The following is a 16,001-nucleotide window of genomic DNA, read 5'->3' on the forward strand; positions in this document are numbered from 1 at the left end:
GTCAGGACAATCCATTTGAGGAATGTTATTGTCTACGAAAAATTGCCTTACAGAGACTGCTTTACGACAGAGTGCACTGTTATACTGATACAAACAGTGACTGTCTCTGAATTGTTCCTCTACTCTACGCATCACAATGCTCAAAATGTGTTCAAATTCTTCCGCATTCAGCTTTTTCTTAAGCACAATAAGGTCACCACATTCTAAACACTAACATGCAATAACATCACCTCCTCTACACTCCACTGTTCACACTACACGTGACGGCAGGTAAGGCTCTGCAGGAATTCGAGAAACACATTCTCTTCCATCTGACTTACTCTAACTGGCATGGGCAACCTTTCATCACCCGCGGGCTTGATTCAGATACATACTTAAGCTCAAGGGCCACCTCGTCACCTAACGAGACATCAACGCGCTCGCCCATCAAAGACAAAACTAGTGTCCGTGACGCTACTGTTTATGAGGTAACGCGACAGTATGATGGCACCCTTTTTCCCTACACGTCAGGCCAACAAATTATTCGTCAAAAGTGCGTTCATTTTACGAGGGTTGTTCAGTAACAAATGCCCCAGATTTTTAAAGCTATTAATGCACATAGACAAACGTCCCTGACGCTGCTTCACATTTGATTTTTTTTCCGTGGGCAGTGATGTTTCGAACCGGTCTGGCAGAAGGCAGAGCCCTAGTACAGCGTGAAAACGGCGTCTACATACGAGTCACGCTACAAGCAGCGTGCTGTTATTGAATTCTTGTGTGCAGAAAAAGAAACAGTGGTGAACATCCATAAACGTTTGTGTGCAGTGTATTGCGATGCTGCAGTTGATAGGCGTGCATTTGCGCCACGGGCAAAGAAAGCTACAGCCTCAGGAAATGCAGAAACAGATCTCCATGATCAGCCACGCTCAGGACATCACGTCACGGCCACTGCTCCAGAAATACTGAATCCTGCGGATGCCATTATTCGTGTCGACCGGCACATCACAACTCGTCAATTGGCTCTACAGTTGTCAGCGCGCATTGGAAATGCGTCTGCAGTGATCGAAAATCTTGTAAACGCAAAGAGGTCCTCACGATGTGTTCCACGAGTGCTCACAGCGGACCCCAAGATACAAAGAAAGGCCAAGTCATCTGAGTTGTTGGAGCGTTTTGAGACAGACGGAGAGGCCTTTCTGTCATACATCGTTACGATCGTTACGGGGGACGAAAGCTGAGTGCACTACTTTGCGCCGGAAACAAAAATACAGTCCAAGGAGTGGCATAATCTTCATAAAACACAAAAGAATAAATTCAAGAAACCCTCTCTGCCGGAAAAGTCATGGTGACAGTCTTCTGGGATTGTGATGACGTCATTCTCGTGTATGTGATGCCAAGTGGGTCAACCATCAATTCACAGGCGTACGTAAAGACCCTGAATAAAGAACCGTTTCCGATGTGTTCGATCGGACAAGATCGGACAAGAATCTTGCTACAACACGCTAATGCACGACCACACACAAGTTTGAGAACACTTTGCCAAACTGGGTTGGACATCATTGCCTCAACCACCCTACAGGCCAGACCTGGCGTTCTCGGACTTCCATCTCTTTGGGCCGCCTAAAGATTCTCTACGGTGAACACACTTTGAAGATGAAGATGACGAGGGTGACAGTTCAGCAGTGAAAACATGGCTACACCTACAGGACAAGAGCGTTTACCAGCAGGGAATACATGCTCTTCCACAATGCTGGCCTACGGCCATAGAGCGTAATGGAGACTACGTAGTAAAATAGGACAGGAAAAAGACATTTCGATGTACATTGTCACCAAATTCTGACTGATAATAATATATGTGTTCTGAGAAAAAAAAAAATTGGGCGGTACTTACTGAACGACCCTCGTGTGTTCACCCCATCTTCAAACATTTACATTTATTTATCCGCCGTGAAGGTTATGTCTTTACTTGCGAAGTTTTACAATAACTCTCTTAAAAACTTCCGTTGCAAACTCCTACAACGCTGTTAGTACAGAAAAAAAAGTTCATGAGACATAAATAAATACTAACTTCTGAAGATGGGAAACCAGGCATCTTTAAATGTCATCATCGAAGAGATAGTGCTCATAAAACTAACTAGTTACAGCTAATTAAAAAAAATCACCTTTAATTTCAACAGCAGCAGTGTTCAAAAACGTTCACAACGGACAAAAATTATTTAGTAAAGTTAATACCAGAAGGAACAGGGAAACAAAACGCGGCTGCGAGAGAGACAATCCCTGTCGACAAGTAATTAGCAGTAATTCTGCGACTTTTGGCCGCAAGCAAGTCACTCAAGTGTTTGAAATTTTGTGTGTAAATATCCACAAACATTATTTTGAAGGATTTTTTTAATATTTGGCAAGGAACACTTTTTATGACTGATCGTAAAAGCATCGGTTGATTTTATAACACCAAATAAATCACGTGCTCAGACTGGAAGAGTGATTTACGTTTTTGTTCGAAACGAGCGACGGCAAAATGGCGTGCACGGTGTAGTAAAAACTTTCACCGGTCTGCGACGTGAGCTGCGAACCCAAGGCGAACCGAGTGTCAGCGGAAGTATTCGAGGAATGCGTCCCGGGCGGAGTACAATGCTAGCGCCATATTCTTTCCCGCAAGAATTTCTTCCGCAGGCGGGATTGAAAGCAGTCACAGCCGGGTCCGGCCCGCGGGCGGCTGGCGGCCACCCGTGGTGTGTAAAGCCCTTTGGAGCTCACGAGTGATGTCTTCCGCTGATTTCATGCGTTCTTTGACTACCACTTACCGCAAGGCTCGACCGTCCGTTAGCTGTGATAGCTCCATCGACTTTGCACTTCACAATCACATTACCAGCAGTCGACATAAAGAGCCTTACAAAGGATGAAATGTCCCCGACTGACTTTTTACTCAGGTGACATCCAATGACAGAAACACGTTCGAAGTCACTGATTTTTCCTTGACAATCGATTCTGCTTCCAACTCCGGTCACTTACGTCTAGTGGTCAGTTCCGCTTTACATAGCGGTGTCCAGATACTTTTGATCAGGTAAATGATTCACATCAAATATAAATAATGCGTTCCGACAGTTGCCAACATTCGTTACAAGCAGTGATCGTTCTATTAGTGACCATGACAATTGTCCTCTTTCTAAAATTCTTTCCTAACCTTCCCTTTCTAGCTCCACCGGTATCAATATTTATACATCACTAACATCTTCTGAGAATTTATTGGGAAAAGGCAGCCAGTCTATCTATGTTCACTTTTCAACACAGCTGAAATTTAATTACCTGTATGAACTGAGCTCATCGAGGTCCTCGCTTGCATAAAACGTGAAATAAGGTAGTGTTATGGCCGAAGCAATAGATTAGTGTTTTATAAAATAAAATGTATTTGGTACGAGTTGTCATTGCATGCTCAATAAGTGCTGTCTTGTCATTATGCGATGTTCTACATATATTGCTGCTTTTCGCATCCACTTACACCTCCTCCTGCCTTCATACACCTCTCCCTGATGCCCACTCACGGTCTCCGTGTTCCACTGTACGTCTATAGTCACTATGTCCTCTATCACAGTTCAGCGCAAACATAGTGACTCTTCTTGTCACTTCTAAAACTAATCAGTTTACTCTTTCTGTTGGTGTAATGAAGAACTCGATAATTTCTGTAAGCAGGTTTCACGTTTCAAACCAAATACCTTCTTGTATTGTGGGTTGGATACAACTCAGTTCCATTCCGAAGCTGACTGCACCTCCAAACCAACTCCATGTCCGTTCGGAACTCGGAGACACGGCGACCCGGGCACTCTGGCTCGGACCCAACCACGCAGAGGTAGCTCTTGCGCACTGGCCACGACATCTCTGCACAAGGAAGGAACCGACCAACGTCCGTTATGATGACCAACTGACGAGGTCCAGAAACGGCCAAAAGACCAAAATACACGTCACCTGATGAGACGACCAACCGAACGACGAACCAACGGTCGTACCGCTCCATTCTCCTTCCGTTGGACGGTTCATGTGTGTCGCCAGCGGTCGGCGAGCACTGGTTGCCCGCACCTCACTAGCGCTCCGTCCCCGACTGCGCTGCTCCTCTGTCCCCCGACTGACTCTACTGCTAGTCCGTCAGCAACTGAACTTCTGACACACGACAACCCGGAAATACTGACGGTTGCTCCAGAGATGGTACGACAGTGAGCTTCTCGATAAGCGCTTCTGCTGCCACTCACGGGCAGCTAAAGCAGGAAGTTAGTGACGCCAGTAAATGGAATAAGAAACGAGGCAGCGTTACCGTAGGAGAAGGTGACAAACGAGAAACGGCATAAACACGAGCCGCCCACGGCTCAGCGACTTTGTCTCGTAATGCAATGGGAACAGTCCTGGCCAGGAAAAATTTCAGCTAAGCATTGTCTTTCAGCGTAATATGTGCAACAAAATTGGTAGCTTTGCCTAAACCTTCAGAAAAAAGTTCCAGGAATTCAGTTAGCAAGCTAGCTACAATGTCTTTTGCATTGAATGGAGACGCTGGAAACACATTGTCCTCAATGATAAAGCCAAACAAAACAAAACAATCAAGACCAAATACGCTCTCACACTCGTGTAAAATCACTGTTCACATATTTGAGGGATAGATGGCAGGCAAAGTACATGTCCTGAGAACGTGAATGTCCCGTCGATTAAAAGCCGTTAACTGTGGTCTAGTTTGAAACATGCTTGGGGAACCTAACAGTTTATATGTGTGACGATTTAGCAATGTGACACAGGCACCCGTGTCTAAGTGAAATTTCACGTTTCCCACAAGTAGGTAAATGAGCAAAAAGTTTGTTTGACTGACGTATCACTGTAGAAACTGCACTTGTTTACTGTATTAATGACATGGCCTTGTGAGTAGAGTTTTGTGAGTGGGCTGAATTCTTATGTTTCTTCCGTTGCAAACTTACAGATTACACACGTCCTTTCCTTCCACAAGCGTAACACTGAACATGGCGGGAGGGACAGTCTTTGCGTTTGTGCCGTGTATAACAGCGAGGGCAAGACTTAATTTTGTTCGCCTGTGTAGCTGCCTGTTTAGCGAATTGCGTACGTGGCTTGGGGAGGTTGTTTACTCAGCGTTTTTAGCGCACGCCGTCGGTGCGGAATGGAGCGATGACAACTAAGGACTCAACTCGACAAATAGCTGGCCACTCAAATGTATGAGGCGACAAGGCACCGCAATCATACTGATCTAGAATTTGCACTACCTGCTGAAATGTTGGATCGGACTGTTCCAAATCTGTTCTCTGATTTTGACATCAGGCACATTGTATATGATCGCATTAAGCAAAATAATATCTGAATATAAAGCACCGCAAGCACATTTGAATTTTCATTTCCTTGTCATACCCTGCAAATCTGTTACCAACTTGCGATATGTTTGTTCTGACCGTTTTTTGCAATTAAAGAACTGATATCCAGCTGCTACCACATTCACTTGTCGGTCATAATAATTTGTTAGGTACTGTTTAATACTGTCATAGGCAAGGTCACTCGGAGTGGCGTTAGGAAAACGTTTTTGAATGAGGCGGAACCCTGCACTTCCTACCGTGGATAGGCAAGTTTCACAGTATCTGGGACGTTGTGAGGTACTATATGCGCACTGAACTGGTGCAGCCACTCGAGCCATTCCTCGTCTTGTTCACTAAACTGTCGAAAAGCTGGTATAGCAGCTGTAGTAGGAGGTGCTCATTCTGTTGGGCGAGCAGCGTGGGCGAGTAGCTGCTGCACTGTTTGGAGCAGGGTAGATATTTGTTGACTGTAGAACTGAAACATCTGCATTAGCTGTGTGGCAAGTAACACTTGCAGCCGCGTCGCCTGAGCAAGGGGAGGGACTGGAGGGGAGGGCATGTGGGAAGACACAAATGCAGTAAATAGATAAGGCAAGCAAAATAGACAAAAATAAGTACAAAGAAATTTTCTGCGACACCCACCTGAAAACACTCATTAGCAAAAACGACAAGAAACTGTTAAAGCAATATACGCCCCTGCAACGTAAAGACAAGAAAGAATTTCCAAAGTTCATGGCCATCATGCACGGGAATTGCTTTTCTCTAACACCTCTTCACCATTTGTGGGATTTTGCCCACTCGTTGCTTATAGGGTGCCTAAATGATGCTGTGTTCTCGTAATGCTATACAAGAAAACAGATAATATTAGTAGTTTTATTTGTAGAAATCAAATTGACAATACTTAACTTTTATTACTGCACATGTCACTAGCGTTCAAATGGCTCTAAGCACTATGGGACTTAAAAAAATGGTTCAAATGGCTCTTAGCACTATGGGACTTAACAAAATGGTTCAAATGGCTCTCAGCACTATGGGACTTAACATCTGAGGTCATCAGTCCCCTAGAACTACTTAAACCTAACCAACCTTAGGACACACATCCGTGTCCGAGGCAGGATTCGAACCAGCGACCGTAGCAGCAGCGCGGTTCCGGACTGAAGCGCCTAGAACCGCTCTTCCACAGCGGCCGGCTGCCACTAGCGAGAAGCGACATGAAAACAATGAAGTTTTTGCTATACATTAAGTCCAAGTAAACACATAATACCGATCACGACAATCTGAGAGCGCAGCACTGATTCCGTTGCAGACTGGACCGATCTGAGTCGCCTAGGCTAGCAGGAGTGGCGTTTTCGCTCTTGGCGCAGAGTAGTTCAATCCCACGCACGATTGCTCGACGGTTTCTCCCCGCCTTCTGTGCTGTTGCGTTCCACATCTTCGTTCCAGCGTTTGTGGTCACGCCAGAACATTCTTTAAAATGGCAAAAGATTCCAAACTAGCCTCCCATTCAAATCTCCGAGAGGGGACTGCCAAGGGGAAATGACCATTAGAAAAAGTTGGAATAATCAACGACACGTTAACATACTATGAATCAGTGCATGGATTGTATAATTGTGATCACTGAAGTGAAAGGAAAGAAGACAAAAATTTTTGGTCACTCGAATACTCGGTAACATTAAAAAATGCAGTAAATGGTGTAGTGGGAGCATGATTCGTTATGAATAGGAAACAAGGACAGATAGTGAGCTATTGTGCACATTTCAGTGACAGGATTGTTGTCATAACATTCGATAGCAAACCAACGCCGACAATGGTAGATTAGGGATACATGCCGACATCCTAAGCAGAAAATGAAGATATAGATAGGGTATATGAAGATCTCGAAGATGTTATTCATTTCCTAAAGGCAGGTGGAAATCAAATATTCAATGGGGTTTGGAACGCGTGTGTGAATAAGGAATAAGGAATAGAAGAAAGTGTTACGGAAAGATATGAACAGGAATGAGAATCAAGAAAGTCGAACTAAGATCTGCGATAAATTTCAAAAGGTAACAGTGAATGCTCTGTTGAAGAATCACAAGAGGAGGAGGTATACGTGGAAATGCCTAGAGACAGGGAAGATTCCAGCTGTATTATGTGATGGTCAGAGATTTCAAAATTAAGTATTTGTAAGGCGTAGCCAGGAGTAGAAATAGAGCGAGATTGCAATTTAGTAATGGTTATGAGTAGGCTGTAGGGTAAGAGAATAGCCCCTAAAAAGTGTGGAAGGAAGTGATATACTCAAGTACTCAGGAGTGTTGAGACACGTCTACAGTTCGCTAAAGATGTGGAAACTGCGGTAGGGAACACAGAGCAGGCAGTTCAGTTAAAGACTAGTGGACATCTCCATAAATGACAATCAAAGATGGTGAAGAGGCGAAAACAGGTACAACGAAACTAAGTGAGAAGAAACTATGGGTAATAAATGAGATGCTACAATTCATCGACGGAAGAAATAAGTACAAAAATGTTGGGGGAAACAAGAATACAGCAATATAAATCACTTGGAAACGAATTAAAAAGAAAGTGCATGCAGCCAAGGCGAAATGGCTGCAGCAAAAATGTGGAGAATGTGAAAAATAAACTGTTGTCGGAAGGACTGACTCAGTGTGTAGAAACGTCAATACAATCTCCGGTGAAATAAAAAGCGAAGGTAGCAAGATAATAGCACAACGAGAATTTCACTGCTAAACGCAGAGGAGAGAGTGGATAGGTGGAATGAGTACATTGAATGTATCCATGAGAGGGACGACTCTTCTGATGACGTGATAGAAGAATAAATTCGAGTCGATAGGGAACACCCGTGGTCCTGGGGCAGCGCCGATAGGGAAAGTTGTTAGTTTATCGCCTCACTGCACCGTCGCGTCGCATCGTTGTTTGGTCCGTTGCATTAGTTGTGGTGTGTGTCTGTTAGCAGCGGTGTAGTCCACTTATAATGCCCACCATGTTTTCCAAATCTGTTCCAAAAAAAAGGTGCAGTCAGCTTTAGTTTCGATAAATCGATGGCTTCCGTGCAGTCCGGATCTTTGAAAATTCATGATTGGCTCTTCATGTAACATCTTCTCTGGTTCATACTGCCAATTTTGATTCTGATAACTATGTATTTTTCATAAAATTTTTGGATCCAGTACAAGTAGGTAGGTTGCTTTTGCACCATTGTTCTCGAGTTCCCGTTAAGGTTGGTTGGTTTTGGGGAAGGAGACCAGACAGCGAGGTCATCGGTCTCATCGGATTAGGGAAGGATGGGGAAGGAAGTCGGCCGTGCCCTTTCAAAGGAACCATCCCGGCATTTGCTTGGAGCGATTTAGGGAAATCACGGAAAACCTAAATCAGGATGGCCGGACGCGGGATTGAACCGTCGTCCTCCCGAATGCGAGTCCAGTGTCTAAGCACTGCGCCACCTCGCTCGGTTCCCGTTAAGGATCGTGATGTCTCCCTAAGTGTGGTGTGGCTTGCTAACACGGATCGGGATTATATCAGTGTCCGAGAGTTCAGTCTCCCGTCGGAAGTTGACGACAGTTGCTCCCTTTTGGTGATGTGACGGGTATACGACACGAACGGTGGCCCGCTCAGTACCAGTTAAAATATTATAGCGGAATCCGTTCAGTGAAGATGTTACTTAAATGTAACGTTTCTTTCTATCTACAGATCTGTAGTTAGCGCATACATATCACGTGTAGCAGGGAAGTGGGGAGATGCTTTCTCTACAATGAAAGAGCCCACCTGAGGTCTAATTTCCCGCGGGGGAGGGGGGGGGGGGCGGGGGGTGGGGGGTTATCATTGAAATCCTGTTTTGAACAGCGTAGAAAATTGATGTTAGCTGGCCTCGTTTCCACTCCTCACGAGGTTGGTGCAACGTCTTCCCCGGGTGCAATGGAACAACACAGGGATGCGCAGTTTATTGCTCCCGATTTTCAGCTTTTACCCTTGCAGCTAGGTCCCAAAATTGATGTTGCCTAGTCCGCAGTGCAACATAAGAGACGCTGGACACCGGGTGATGGGGAGTCGAATACGTCCACACCTCGCCCACTCCTCACTAAGTCCTGCATTCCTGATGGGGTCGATAGAGCGGAAACAGCTGCTGAGGTCTCTAGTGTTTCTCCTAGTAATGCTTCAGCGGTTGAGGTAACTCATCCGGAAAAGCCCACGGGCGGGGAAGTTGAGACTTCTGATGTTCCTGTGATTCAACAGCGCCGGCCGGGGTGGCCGAGTGGTTCTAGGCGCTACAGTCTGGAACCGCGCGACCGCTACGGTCACAGGTTCGAATCCTGCCTCGGGCATGGATGTGTGTGATGACCTTAGGTTAGTTAGGTTTAAGTAGTTCTAAGTCTATAGAACTGGTGACCTCAGATGTTCTATAATTCTTATAGCCATTTGAACCATTTGCAAGGATACCATCCTACGGAGTGGATCTATGCAGCACCTTGTTTGTAACCTACTCTGGTTAATGTTGAAGAACCGCCTAAGTCGTACTGTCGATTCTGAACTGCCTCGTAGTCGTTGCAAACAACGCGTTCAACCTGAGCGGGTGGTGTCTCGTAAAAAGAAGAAACGTAAATATTACAGAGGCGGGGATGGGAGCCCCCCCGCCCCCCTTCATCATGGGAATCAGCAATTGATCTTGACACTCGTTAATGACTTAATTCAGTTGGCCAGCACATTGAATTTATTTGCTTGTTGTTAAAGTAGTCAGGCTTATACATTTCTTTCTTTGAATGATAATATGGCTTGCTTCGTTGAGACAGTTTATCTATGATTCCTCTGTGGATGTCTTATTCTTTACTCGCTTTTTTCTCCCTGGTTTTTGCAGTGTGCTTAATGTGGCTCCCGAAAGTTCCATGGGGATTGCCTTATTTCTTTAGCGAGGGCATTCCCATCGAAGGGATTGAAGTTCTTTGTAAGTTAGAGGAATAGGCTGTGCTTTTATTCACGTGACCCCGATTCTCCTCCATGCACCATCCGGTAGCTGACGCACTCCAGGCCGTTCCCGATTTCATGAGGAAGAGGTGTTTAATTGTTACGGGAATGCCTGCAGAATGTTTTGATAGGTGGGGATTTTAGCTACTTGTTGCATCCTGTAGGCCAGTCTCACAATTTTGATATCTGTAGGGAATTGCAAGATTTAGTTCGTTCCTTGAAAATGAAGGACGTTTGGGTCTGTAAATGTCCGACTCTAGACAAATATATATTTTTTCATGCTACTTCCAGCAGTAAGCCTGACACATCTTATTTACCTGGTAAGGTGCGTGGTACAATTTTGTCTGTCCATGTCGTCAATGCCAGCTTCACAGACCACTGCGCAATGACTGTTGCTTTAAATTACAAGGCACAGTCGTGAAACTGTTTCGATCTCCCTGAACGTTGAATGTGGTGCACTTGGAGGATTCCTCTCTTGATGAGGTGATCCGGGAAGTGTGGGGTCGTAGTCTCCGTTCAACTACGCGATAGCCCCCTATTTTGGAAATATGGGTTCAACCGGCAAAGCCGAAGATCAGAAAAACACTGATGCGATTCTGCGCTGATAGAGCGCGGGAATTACGGAGGAAGCAAGAATTTTTCTACGTCCCCTTGCGTGACTTTTATCGAAGACCACATCAGGCTCCGCTACGGATTCTAGACGTCAGGCGCGTCAAGGCGCAGTTGTTACGATTGACACAGCGTCAAACGGAAGGGTTAAGGACATGATTCAAACCATGTTACGATGTAGCGGATGAATTGGCTTCTTTATATCGTCTCATTCGACATCAGACTCGTCGTCGACTTGTATGCGTCACGTCTCTCACTCCAGAGGATGGCAACATTATGACAGCACAAAAAGACATACATCACTGCTATGTTGGCCTGTATGAGGTACCAGTTCCTGTCGATACGTCATCCGAATTATTTGTCCAGGGTTTGGATCGTAAACTTACACCTGCTCATAATGCTGCGGGTTTAGAGGGATTTCAAAGTGATGATGTGATGATGCCACTTTGTTACATCACCTTCTCGCAAATCACCGGGGTTAGATGGTCTGGCTAAGGAGTCGTATGCGTTTTTGGCCTTTGTTGGGTACTACTTTTGCATTACTTTTGAATAAAGTGTTGAGAGGTGTGATTGTGCGTGACTCATTTAAAATTGTCAAAATCTTGTTAATTTCTGAAAGTTCTGGTCGGGCAGCAACTGATAAATTTCGCCTCATTAGCTCATTAAATTCTACTTATAAGATTGTGGAGAGGGCAGTGAACAGATGGCAGTGTGCTTTGTTAGGGAAAATTGTTGTTGACTATCAGAGTTTTATTCCAGCTCGTACTATTCTTACTACAGTAGGAGAATTTCGTGATATCATGTCGATGGCCACTGTTACTTCTGTTCCTGGTGCTCTGGCAAGTCTCGATTTTGACAAGGCTTTCGACCGGATCAAATGTGGCTTCCTGTTGCAGATACTGGAAGCCGTGTGCTTCGCAGTTGACGCACACAGGGTCTTGTATAACGTGTTTACGGGTATTCAAGCTTCGGTGGCTGTCAACGGCCAACTGATATGCCCTGTTACCATCCATAGGGGTTTTACTCGGGGAAGTCCGCTTTCAATGTCATTGTGTATTCTATCACTTGAGCCCATTCTTCAAGAATAGTCGGTCCGGTCAGTTACAAGGAAGGACACTAAAGAGCGAGACTATCTCGATGCGCAGATTTCCGGATGATGTGATGGTGTTACTACGTTCTCTCGCTGATATTATATTGCTCTGGGCTACTTTGCATGTATTTTGCCTTGTACTTGATGTCCACGTCAACGAAGAAAAATATATATTCATGAAATTAATACTGTCATTTCGTGGGCGACGGTGGTCGATATTAAATCTTTGAGAATCATAATTGACCCTGTCCACTCCAAATGGTTACACTTAATTAAAAGCCGGTTACGGAGAACATTTCAGGAGCAATCCTGGGGCTTGAATGGTGTTCCCTTAACCTGCTTCAGAAAATTCGTACTCTGCATACCTATGACTTGTGCAAAACAAATTACACCACAGATCTTTCCTCATCCTTCGATGAAGTCTTGGAAACTATAGCAGCTGTCTACTCATTTTTTTATGGAAGTATCACATTTTCCGATTACAACAATAAGAGCTGTTTATTCGTGCTCGTTCTCTGGGGGGAAAGCATCACGTTATTTGTTCGGTGCACCGCGCTGACTTTCTCTCGCCATATCCACTCATTCACATCTCTGTTATTTTACTGTCTGCGGCCGGGCAGTCTTGATCCGTCTGGCAGTGTTGGTCGAGTCAGTTTCCAGTTAAAACATGTCTGTGAATTTTATATTGCTGTCAGTTATTTCGGTGCAGATATTCTACAGAGGCAACGCCTCACTACCTCGTTTTTGTTAATGTGTAGCAGAGGGATTGACTGTACAACGGCAGTTGAACGGGCTCCACAGCAAACTTCTTGGAAGTCGGTGTGATTTCGTGTTAGCATTCCTGTTTTACCATTGGCGGTGGCGTCTTGATCGTATCTCGTGGTACACAATCTATTATCCAGCAATGAGCCTCTCCTTCGTATTGGACGTAGTGTCGCGGATCTGTGTAGTCAGTGACTCACAATAGATACTCTACAATATAGATTTACCTGTCATGGTAACGAAGCGAACTGGCGCTGGCAAAACCAATTAGGGTTTCTGACCCGATCCACTGAGACTGCCTTTTCGCTGATATCCTATTGCGTCCAGACGCATCCTCTTTTCCGATAGTAATATCAGATACAATTGGATGGATGTTAAGCCCGATACCTTCATTACTTTGTAGAAGAAGGGAACGAAAGGGACCCATTCACCCTCCACTAATATGTGGCCAGTGAAATTAGAAAGCATTTGCACATGCCACGGTATCGCGACTTATTCGCCAATACGATATTGCAGTGCCTGAGTTATTCTGAGTACGGTACCATCTACAGCTGATGGTTATCCTTATCTGCCCGACCGCGGTGGTCTAGCGGTTCAGGCGCTCAGTCCGGAACCGCGCGACTACTACGGTCGCAAGTTCGAATCCTGCCTCGGGCGTGGATGTGTGTGATGTCCTTAGGTTAGTTAGGTTTAAGTAGTTCTAAGTTCTAGGGGACTGATGACCACAGATGTTAAGTCCCATAGTGCTCAGAGCCATATCCTTATCTGCAATTGCGGATTCAATTAATGTATTCGCCAATAGGAATGCATTTCGTCGCCAAGGTATCGGTTGAGTTAACCTGACCTTGTGGTATTCTCGTCATGATCACATTGTTAGGTAGGTTAATTCATCTTTGTGGCCATGTTGGTTTTGTTTTTATTTTTAATTAATAAAAAGAAAATGAACAAAATTGTTGCAGGCAACGAGCGGAAAACAACTTTTATTTATTTTTTTGTTTTTTTAAGAAGCGGAGGTCATGTAGGATGAAATTCGATTCCGTTCCGTATTTTATTTTTATTTTTGTGTAACAAGTTGCAAGGTTTCAAACAATTTAAAGCAAGGACATCAATAAACAAATTTAAAACAAGCGAGTACCATGGGAGGGACCAGCACAGTGACAGGCCAGTTCCGAGGTATCGCGCCAGGCCACGGGATTCGACCTGTACCTACCTTATCTCCAACAACGCTGAAGCTGACTGTGTCCGTTCTTTCCTGTCGGCACAAGCATTCAATTTCTGTATCGGAAAGAAAAAAGAAATGGTAAAGCGCGTGTCTGGGATGGAGGGATTTGGGTTATGGCACTTGCCATATTTTCTTGTCAGTAAGTGGGAAAAAAACAACGAATATCCCTTCCCACTTAAATATTATAGTGCAAACTAACATTATTTTCATAATCGTTTAACATAAACAAGGAGAAAAATTTTCGCCGTGAGAGACTTTTAATCAAATTACAAATCAGTGCAGTCATTTTATTCGTATTATTTTATCGACATGTGTGCAAGTACAATTTATAACCTATGGATCACTCTAAGAATCAGGATGATGTTGATCATTTAAACATGGGAACAATAATTATTGCGAAGTACAGCATTTGTAATGAACGACGAATCTTTAAGTGTGCATGGTTTTTTCGCTAAGTTAATTGCGAAACAAACTCGGGTTTCATCCGTAACTGGTTCTGGGTCATCAGACAATTTCTCGGCATAATATGCATATTAGTTGTTAGAATTACGTAGGAATAATATAAAAAAGAGAGTACCGGAAGCGAAATCGATCCACAGTTCTCGAGCTAATGAAGCAAAGTTCTTATTTGCTTGGCTGCGATACCACCTTTCATTAGCAATCCAAACGTCCTCGGTTTCGGGCTCTCACCACCGTTTAAATTTTGAATTAACATCATCATCAATGGTGGCCGAGGGCTCCCGGCATAAGAAGTCCACCTTATTCAGCCAAGCGCCATCTCAAACAGGGAGAAAGAGCAGACAAAGGTTCATGGCACTCTCTTACTCTTGGGGTGGGGAACTGATTTTAAATGCGGAAGAATCAGTAATAACCAACGACATGAGGGCCCACAAGGATATAGAAACCACAGCGATTAAGACCCATAATGTATATGCACAGAAGATGTGGCCTGTAACTGAAAATGTGTAATAATGATGTCCCCATTGGCAAAAGATTCGGTTCTTGTGCCCCCCCCCCCCCCCAACCACATTTGGATCTCCCGGAGCAGACTGCCAAGGGGCAGGTGACCATGAGAAAAAGAATGATTAACTAACGAAATGACAACGTTCTATGAGTCGCGGCGTGGAATGGCAGATGTTTGAAAGTGGTAGGGAAGCTATAAAATATGAAAAGGGAATGCAGAGGCTGAATATTGATATAGTGGGAGTCAATAAAGTGAAATTGGTAGAAGACGAGGATATCTGGTCAGATGAGCGTAGGGTAATATCAACAGCAGCAGAAAATGGTATAACGGGAGTAGGAATCGTTATGAACAGGAACGTAGGACAGACAGGTCTCATCAGAATAGACAGAAACGATAGGTCAGTAATACATGCCAAGGTCGAAGGCCGAAAATGAAGAGACAGGTAAGTATTTGAGGGCACTAAATGGGTAATTCAGTATTTAATGAAAGATGAAAATTTAATAGACAGCGGAGACTGAAAAACTGTTGTAGGGGATGGAGCAGAAGTAAGGGTTATTGGAAAATAGGGGCTTGGTACTATGAATGAGAGGGGAGGAATTATAAGTTCTGCAGTGATTTTCAAATATTAATAGCTGCTACACTGTTCAAGGTGGGGAGATACACTTGGAGAACTCCATGGGGTATAGAAAGATTTCAGTTAGATTACATCATGGGCGGGCACACATTCCGAAATCAGATACAGCATTGTAAGGCGCACTCAGGAGAAGATATACACTCAAATTTTAGTTATGATAAAGAGTAGGCTGCAGTTTAAAAGACTAGTCACGAAGAGTCAGTGCGCAAAGAAGTGGGATACGGAAGTAGTCAGGAAAGAAGAGATACACTTGAAGTTATATGAGTCTGTAGACACTGCGATATGTAATAGCTCAGTAGGAAGTTCAGTTGAAGAGGGACGGACGTCCCTAAATAAGACAGTCACAGAATTTGAATAGAAAAAACATAGTTTCAAAGAAGGTAACTGCGAAGAAACCATGGGTAACAGAAGAAACACTTCAGCTAATCGTTGAAAGAAGTAAGTACAAAAAT

The 16,001-nt window shown here is 44.3% G+C and overlaps 1 protein-coding gene across 1 annotated transcript in view; it reads left to right on the forward strand.

Annotated features, from left to right (window-relative positions):
- The window catches only part of LOC126452917 (hemicentin-2-like), a 716,817-nt gene that overhangs the window by 686,950 nt on the left and 13,866 nt on the right, over positions 1-16,001 (forward strand). The window lies entirely within an intron of this gene.

Source organism: Schistocerca serialis, chromosome 1 (genome assembly GCF_023864345.2).
Source record: "Schistocerca serialis cubense isolate TAMUIC-IGC-003099 chromosome 1, iqSchSeri2.2, whole genome shotgun sequence".
NCBI classification, from domain to species: domain Eukaryota; kingdom Metazoa; phylum Arthropoda; class Insecta; order Orthoptera; family Acrididae; genus Schistocerca; species Schistocerca serialis.